Source organism: Ictalurus furcatus, chromosome 25 (assembly GCF_023375685.1).
Source record: "Ictalurus furcatus strain D&B chromosome 25, Billie_1.0, whole genome shotgun sequence".
Taxonomy (NCBI): domain Eukaryota; kingdom Metazoa; phylum Chordata; class Actinopteri; order Siluriformes; family Ictaluridae; genus Ictalurus; species Ictalurus furcatus.
This window is the reverse complement of record NC_071279.1, coordinates 21,043,655-21,049,750: the sequence shown is the minus strand read 5'-3', so window position 1 is coordinate 21,049,750 and position 6,096 is coordinate 21,043,655.

The window sequence follows — 6,096 nt, the reverse complement described above, 5'->3', positions numbered from 1 at the left end:
AAGGAAAAAAGCCTAAAACATTATTTTTATTGACTACATCTGTAACAATAACCAAATGAGTAAAGGACTGTGTACTTTCATTAGGAAGACATTAAATATAAACATACATTAGGAACTGAAATTCTAAAAAAAAATTACTTGACATACTTTACTTACATTTACTTGAAACTGAGTTTAATCAGAAGGTGGTGTTTACAGTTACAGTTTACAGAGATTACAGTTATTATGGTAATTCCTTTATGATGTGAATGTAGAAATACACACATTATACGAAAATCACCAGAGTATGTCATTTTTCTCTTTCAGATTAAATAAAAAACACTCTCATTTCCACTCATCTGAGGTGTCTATATGCTGCAGATTGGAACACACCTGGAGAGACACGTCTGATTGTTAACCTCTTAAGATTAATATGTACAGTGGTGCTTGAAAGTTTGAGAACCCTTTATAATTTTCTATATTTCTGCATAAATATGATCTAAAACATCAGCAGATTTTCACACGAGTCCTAAAAGTAGATAAAGAACACAATTAAACAAATGAGACAAAAATATTATACTTTTTCATTTATTTATTGAATACAGTGAGCCATTATTAAATATCTGTGAGGGGTAAAGTATGTGAATGGCTAGGATTAGCAGTTAATCTGAAGGTGAAATTAGAGGCAGGTGTTTTCAGTCAGTGGGATGATGATCAGGTATGAGTGAGTGACGCCCTGTTTTATTTACAGAACAGGGATCTATCAGAGTCAGATCTAGCAGAGTCTGATCTTCACTACATGTTTGTGGAAGTGTATCATGACACGTACAAAAGAGATCTCTGAGGACCTCAGAAAGAGACTTGTTGATGCTGATCAGGCTGGAAAAGTTCACAAAACCATCTCTAAAGCGTTTGGACTGCACCAATCCACAGTCAGACAGATTCTGTAGAAATGGAGGAAATTCAACAACATTGTTCCCCTCCCCAGGAGTGGACACCAACAAAGATCACTCCAATAGCAAGACGTGTAATAGTCCACGAGGTCACAGAGGAACCCAGGGTAACTTCTAACCAACTAAAGTCCTCTCTCACATTGGCTGATGTTCATGTTCATGAGTCCACCATCAGGAGAACACTGAACAACAATGGCGTGTATGGCAGTGCTGCAAGGAGAAAGCCACTGCTCTCCAAAAAGAATACTGCTGCACTTCTGCAGTTTGTTAAAGATCACATGGACAAGCCAGAAGGCTTTTGGAAAAATGTTTTGTGGATGGATAAGAAAAAAACAGAACTTTTTGGTTAAAATGAGAAGTGTTATGTTTGGAGAAAGGAAAACACTGCATTCCAGCATAAGAACCTTATCCCATCTGTGAAACATGGTGGTGGTAGTGTCATGGTTTGGACCTGTTTTGCTGCATCTGGTCCAGGATGACTCGCCATCACTGATGGAACAATGAATCCTGAATGATACCAGTGAACTCTAAAGGAAAATATCAGAACATCTGTCCATGATCTGAATCTGAAGAGAAAGTGGGTCATGCAGCAAGACAACGATCCTAAACACACGAGTCGTTCTACCAAAGAACGGTTAAAGAAGAATAAAGGTAATGTTTTGGAATGTCCAAGTCAAAGTCCTGACCTTAATCCAATAGAGATGTTGTGGAAGAACCTGAAGCGAGCAGTTCATGTGAAGAAACACACCAACATCCCAGAGTTGAAGCTGTTCTGTACTGAGAAACGGGATAAAATTCCTCCAAGCCAATGTGCAGGACTGATCAACACTTACCCCAAACGTTTATCTGTAGTTATTACTGCACAAGGAGCTCACACCACATACTGAAAGCAAAGGTGCACATACTTTTACCCCTCACAGATATGTAATATTGGATCATTTTCCTCAATAAATAAATGACCAAGTATAATATTTTTGTCTCATTTGTTTAATCAGGTTCTCTTTATCTACTTTTAGGACTTGTGTGAAAATCTGATGATGTTTTAGATCATAGTTATGTAGAAATATAGAAACTTCTAAAGGGTTCACAAACTTTCAAGCACCTGTGTGTGTGTGTGTGTGTGTGTTCGCGCAGTTCCAGGCCTCAGTCTTAAATCCTATTCCGTTACTCAGCTCTTTTATTCCTCATCATTAAAACATATTAACGCCACCTCAATGACGTCAGCATGTCCGTGTACCGCGCGCAGATTTATCGGTGTCACGGTACTGTTTATTGATTTTCTCCACATTCACGACAAAGCACGCGCCGCTAATTATGTATTAATTGTTTATAAAAACAACTTCTATTTATAACCATATTTATGTGTTATAGCGCTTACTCAAGCACACACACACACACACACACACACACACAGAATTATGATGATTATGAAGGCCGGTAGATGCTCGGATTTATATGAATAAAACACACCGCGCGCGCAACCTCCATCACACACACACACACACCAGTCTCTGACCGTTACAAGTAAGGGTTTAGTCCGTTAATGCGCGAGCTCTGTCACTTCCGGTTTTTATCCCTTTGATAGATACCGCGTCCCGGATCGCAGCATCATGACCAGGTTCACATGAAGAATGAAGATGCTCCAGTGTAACACACACACACACACACACACACACACACGTAATATGACAAAATGATATAGCCTATTAATCGCGGAGACCTACCTAAAATCCTCGCGCAGTCTCTCTCTCTCACACACACACCGCTGCATTGATGTGTGTGTCCGGTATGTGTTGCGCCGCGGTGCTGAGTGTGTGTGTGTGTGTCGCTGTCCCACCCTGCAGTAAAGGGCGCCGTCTCAACACACAGCTACAACGCGCGCGCGCACACACACCCACACACACCCACCCACCCACACACACACACACACACACATACACACACGTTATTAATAATCATTATGCCGGTTTTATTGTGTTTATGATCTGATCTGCACTCTTCTGATTTCTCTAATTTCCATTCCACCTTAAATGTCTCCTGTAATGACGTCATACTGCCTGCAGAGTGCGCTGTTTCATCACTTCTCTAAAATACACTCACCGTCCACTTTATTAGGAACACCTGTACACATGCTCACACATGCAGTTATCTAATCAGCCAATCACGTGTGGCAGTAGCACAGTAAATAAACTCATGCAGATACAGGTCAAGAGCTTCAGTTAACGTTCACATCAAAAATCAGAACAGTGACTTTAACCGAGGTGGGATGTTTAACCGGGGCAGGATGTTTAAATGGGATGTTTAGGTGGGATGTTTAACTGAGGCAGGATGTTTAGGTGGGATGTTTAACCGGGGCAGGATGTTTAGGTGGGATTTTTAGGCGGGATGTTTAACCGAGGCGGGATGTTTAGTTGGGATGTTTAACTGAAGCGGGATGTTTAGGTGGGATGTTTAACCGGGGCGGGATGTTTAGGCAAGATGTTTAGGCGGGATTTTTAGGCGTGATGCTTAACTGGGGCAGGATGTTTAGGCGGGATTTTTAACCGGGGCGGGATGTTTAGGCGAGATGTTTAACCAGGGCGGGATGTTTAACCGGGGCGGGATGTTTTTAAGCGGGATCTTTAACCGGGGCAGAATGTTTAGGCAGGGCGGGATGTTTAGGTGGGATGTTTAACCGGGGCGGGATGTTTAGGCAGGGTGGGATGTTTAGGCGGGATGTTTAACCGGGGCGGGATGTTTAGGCAGGGTGGGATGTTTAGGCGGGATGTTTAACCGGGGCGGGATGTTTAGGCAGGGTGGGATGTTTAGGCGGGGTGGGATGTTTAGGCGGGATGTTTAGGTGGGATGTTTAACCGGGACGGGATGTTTAATCAGGGCGGGATGTTTAGGCGGGGTGGGGACGGGATGTGTAATCAGGGCGGGATGTTTAGGCGGGATGTTTAACCGAGGTGGGATGTTCAACTGGGGCGGGATGTTTTTAAGCAGGATCTTTAACCGGGGCAGAATGTTTAGGCGGGGCGGGATGTTTAGGCGGGATGTTTAACCGGGGCGGGATGTTTAGGCGGGGTGGGGACGGGATGTGTAATCGGGGCGGGATGTTTAATCGGGGCGTGATGTTCAACCGGGGCGGACTGTTTAACCGGGGTGGGCTGTTTAACCGGGATGTTTAACCGGGGCGGGATGTTGGTACCAGAGTATTTCAGTGACTGCTGATCTCCTGGGATTTTCACATGCAACAGTCTCTAGAGTTTACACAGAATGGTGCGAAAAACAAAAAACATCCTGTGTGAGTCTGTGCCCATGATAATCTACAGGGACGTGTACAGGAGGCTGAGGCAGAAAGAACAGCAGTGCAGGCTGTATGAGAGAAGAGGATTTCCCATCCCTGCTAAAAGCATTCTGTAACCACTCTAAAGATGGTTCCCATTTCCCACTCGCTCCACAGCCTCCCCTCTCTCTCCTCTCTCTCCTCTCTCTCTGTCCCCCCCCTCTGTCTCTGTCTCCTCTCTCTGTCTCCCCCCCTCTCTGTCTCCCCCCATCTCTCCTCTCTCTGTCTCCTCTCTCTCTGTCTCCCCCTCTCTCTGTTTCCTTTCTCTCTTGTCTCCCCCCTCTCTCTGTCTCCCTCCTCTCTTTCCTCTCTCGGTCTCCCCCCTCTCTGTCTCCCCCCTCTCTCTGTCTCCCCCCATCTCTCCTCTCTCTGTCTCCTTTCTCTCTTGTCTCCCCCCTCTCTCTGTCTCCCTCCTCTCTTTCCTCTCTCTGTCTCCCTCCTCTCTTTCCTCTCTCTGTCTCCCCCACTCTCTGTCTCCCTCCCCTCTTTCCTCTCTCTGTCTCCCCTCTCTCTGTCTCCCCCTCTCTCTCTCTGTCTCCCCCCTCTCTCTGTCTCCCTCCCCTCTTTCCTCTCTCTGTTTCCTCTCTCTTTGTCTCCCCCTCTCTCTCTCTGGCTCCTCTCTCTCGGTCTCCTCCCTCCCCCCCCCTCTCTCTCTCTCTCTCTCTCTCTCGGTCCCCCCCCCCTCTCTCTGTCTCCCCCTGCTCTCTCTCTCTGTCTCCCCCTCTCTCTCTCTGTTTCCTCTCTCTCGGTCTCCCCCCTCCCCCTCTCTCTCTCTCTTGGTCTCCCCCTGCTCTCTCTCTCTCTGGCTCCTCTCTCTGTCTCCCCCCCGCTCTCTCTCTGCTCTCTGGCTCCTCTCTCTGTCTCCCCCCTCTTTCTGCCCCCCCCCGTCTCTCTGTGTCTCCCCCCTCTCTCTTTCTGGCTCCTCTCTCTGTCTCCCCCCTCTCTCTCTCTCTCTCTCCTTTCTCTGTCTCCTCCCTCTCTCTGTCTCCTCTCTCTCTCTCTCTCGCTCTCTCTCTCTGTCCCCCATTCTCTCTCTCTGTGTCTCCTCTCTCTGTCTCCCCCTCTCTCTCTCTCTGTCTCCTCCTCTCTCTGTCTCCCCTCCTCTCTCTGTCTCCTCTCTCTCTGTTCCTCTCTGTCTCCCCTCTCTCTCTCTGTCTCCCCTCCCTCTCTCCTCTCTCTGTCCCCCCCTCTGTCTCCCCCCTCTCTCTCTCTGTCTAACCTCTCTCTCTCCTCTCTCTGTCTCCTCTCTTTGTCCCCCCCTCTCTCTGTCTCCCCCTCTCTCTCTCCCTCTCTCTCTCTCTGTCTCCCCTCCTCTCTCTGTCTCCTCTCTCTCTGTTCCTCTCTCTGTCTCCCCCCCTCTCTCTCTGTCTCCCCTCCCTCTCTCCTCTCTCTGTCCCCCCCTCTCTCTCTGTCTCCTCTCTCTGTCTCCCCCTCTCTCTCTGTCTGTCTCCTATGTCTCTTTCTCTGTCACCCCCCCCTCCTCTCTTGGCCTCCTCTGTCTCTCTGTCTCCTCTCTCTCTGCCCCCCCTCTCTCTCTCCTTTCTCTGTCTCCTCCCTCTCTCTGTCTCCCCCCTCTCTCTGTCTCCTCTCTCTCTCTCGCTCTCTCTCTCTGTCCCCCATTCTCTCTCTCTGTGTCTCCTCTCTGTCTCCCCCTCTCTCTCTCCCTGTCTCCCCCTCTCTCTGTCTCCCCTCCTCTCTCTGTCTCCCCCTCTCTCTCTGTCTCCCCTCCTCTCTCTGTCTCCTCTCTCTCTGTTCCTCTCTCTGTCTCCCCCCCTCTCTCTCTGTCTCCCCTCTCTCTCTCCTCTCTCTGTCCCCCCCTCTCTCTGTGTCTCCTCT